Raw genomic sequence first — 2473 nt, 5'->3', positions numbered from 1 at the left:
ATGGAAAATAGGGTTATTTAGTAAATTAAAACTTGAAAACGGAATAAAATAATTGTTAAACTTCATATAATAATTCAAACAAGCAAGACAGGTGAAACAATTTAGTAATAATATTTATATCATAGAAAAACAATTTGACTAAAGTAGGATCGAACGCTAGTGGAAACCCGCAGTCCACTCCCTAAGGTTTGTCAGGCGAACCTCCAGTCAACTCACAGGAGACTGTGTCTAAGAATGGCCAAACTCCCGGTGCCGGATAGAAGCCAAATATGGTCTTACACCTCCGAACCTCCCGGACGACAACAATTAACCCAGGTTATACTACTTGAATCCCGTAGCCAAGTAGTTGGCATGTTCTAACCATTGGAATCCCGCAGTCTAATGGCTCCTAACTTACAGTCAATATAAGAATCAATAAAATAATATAATTTTAAATAAAAAATTATCAATGATCAGCAGAGATGCCACATATGGTTTTATACTCAAGAATTAACAAATCAAACACCGCAACATGCATAGGTTAAATAGTGTGTTACCAACACCATGAGAAGACTTTTAATTAGAAATATGCACATTATAAACACACATATACATGTTGTCCAATTTTTACAAATTGCAAATACATACTTTTAAAAAAAATCAGAATAATTAGATTATTGCTCTAAAAATTATCAAACTTGCACACATTGACTCTCACATTGATACAAGTATTATAAAGTATAATAAGAGACATAACAAGGTTTAATCATGATTATATACCCTAAACTAATCCCAACCAACAGCTTCCATAAAAGTTCAGACACCCCAATATTATCAAGCCAAAGTTCACCTACTTAGATTACTAGTCATTGTACCAATTAATAACTTGAAAATACATTACATAATATGATTACATGAACTCCTAGCATGATTTATAAAGTGATAATCAGAGTACTATACTCACACTATGTTTATAAGAATAGCATACATTAGTTCGCTCCACCTCACTCCACGAAACCGAAGATACAACTTCTCAGAACAACAATTATATTAGCTACAATTATCACCCAACAAAACTAGAAATTCAAGCAATTAATTTGGTCACCATTAACCATGAAAGTCAACTCCACACAAAACATATCCCAATGAAACTTGAAGGTCCAAAAAGCATATGACACCAACGAGAATTACGAAGCAACAAGTGAACAGAAAACTTGGTAATTAACTAACATGATCATGAGATATTACATAAGTTTTAACCCTTGATATTTCGACATACAAAGCTGGGAATATAGCAGTCCCATTAAACACGCATGTCACACAAAAATTAATTGGAAAACAGTTCACAATTCATCTAATTAAAAATCAGTTTCTATAACGATCGTACTAGTTTTCGTCATACGACTTTCTCAATTGTTCTAGGCCTAAATCATGCATTCTAAACTAGGTGAAATCTAGTCTAAGGGATAGTACTAGTTACCTTGAAAATAGAGTGCAAGAACGAGTACAAACGAGCCCCAACAAACAAGGATCGAAACTCCAAACGCCCTCCAATGGAAACCCGTTACTTTGTGGATTTTTTTGTGAGAAATTTTGTGAGTTTAGAAACTAGAATGCAGCAAGAATAATGTAATATGGCTGGGCAGCGTGAGGGTAAAATAGAGGGGAAGGAGAGAAGTTTGAGGGTTAGGCAAAATTATAGGGATTGGGGGTTACAATCATCAATAGAGAGGTAATTAGAATGGGGGTTACACAAGAAGCATTAGCAGCCAGCAAACCCTTGAATCTCTCCCTTTTACGTGACATAGTACAACGGGTCAACATTAGTGAGTAATATAGTTTGGTCGGTCCAACAGTCTATTATACTAATTCGCACGCTTAACTTAAAATTACTGCTACGACGAACTAGCACTATGACGATCAATACTCAAAATAATATATTATTTTTATTACTTAAATAAGAAAATAAAATTCGTATTAATCTAAAGAAATTATTAGTATAAATATACATTTTTAAAATACCTAAGTCACAAACAATATGGGGTATTACAGAAAGTGGCGGCGAAGGGGACTATTACTGCCTGCCAGGGGAAGGGGAAAAAGAGGGGGTGGCTGGATGGTAGTTTTTTTTTTCTTTCTATTCTTTGTTTAATTTATAAATTTATTTAATTATTATATGGTTAAGTGAGAGTTAGAAGATAATTAAAAGAAATTAGAGACTAATTAAGTGAATTATAGACATTAGGTTTTCTTCAACAAAAATATTTTTCAATCGGGTTTTCTTTTGGAAAAAGCTTTTGAAAGGTTTTTTTTTTCAAAATGGTGCTTTTAAAAGATTTATTTTTTGACAAATTTTTCTAGATTTAATAATAATCATATGTTTCCGGATTTCGAACTTTCTGCCACTATGTAAGTCACTACAAAGTAGTATTTTCTTACCAGAGAGACCAGTTGTCACAGACAATATGTCTCTTAGATAATATTATTTTTCACA

The sequence above is a fragment of the Chenopodium album genome, chromosome 15, assembly GCF_948465745.1.
Source record: "Chenopodium album chromosome 15, dcCheAlbu1.1, whole genome shotgun sequence".
Classification (NCBI taxonomy): domain Eukaryota; kingdom Viridiplantae; phylum Streptophyta; class Magnoliopsida; order Caryophyllales; family Amaranthaceae; genus Chenopodium; species Chenopodium album.
The sequence above is the reverse complement of the archived record's forward strand: the minus strand, read 5'-3'. Positions refer to the sequence as shown.